The following is a 393-nucleotide window of genomic DNA, read 5'->3' as shown; positions in this document are numbered from 1 at the left end:
GGGGGAGAAGCCTGCAGCAGCAGCAGCAGCAGCACTTGCTGCTGCTGCTGCTGCTGCAGGCTCTGCGGCCTCCGCTGCTGCTGCTGCTGCTGCTGCACGTGTCAGCCGCCGCAGCTCGTCTCCAGAACTAACATGAACTATTGGCAGCTGCTGCCGCAGCTCTTGCCCCACAGTTCCTTTCCCGCTGCAGGGGGGCCCCATCAGCAGCACCACGGGAATGGGTAGGGGGCCCCCCTCGGGGGCCCCTGGGGGCCCCCCTGGGGGAACCCCTGGGGGCCCCGCCCTTACTGGCTGCGAAAAATAAGCTCGGCTGGAGCTAGGGAACCCATGCTGTCGTGCTGCTGCTGCTGCTGCAGATGGGGCCAGGGGTCGGGTCTGTAGAAAGCCGGGCGA

Source organism: Eimeria tenella, genomic scaffold (assembly GCF_000499545.2).
Source record: "Eimeria tenella Houghton genomic scaffold, Eth_scaff2320, whole genome shotgun sequence".
Classification (NCBI taxonomy): domain Eukaryota; phylum Apicomplexa; class Conoidasida; order Eucoccidiorida; family Eimeriidae; genus Eimeria; species Eimeria tenella.
The sequence above is the reverse complement of the archived record's forward strand: the minus strand, read 5'-3'. Positions refer to the sequence as shown.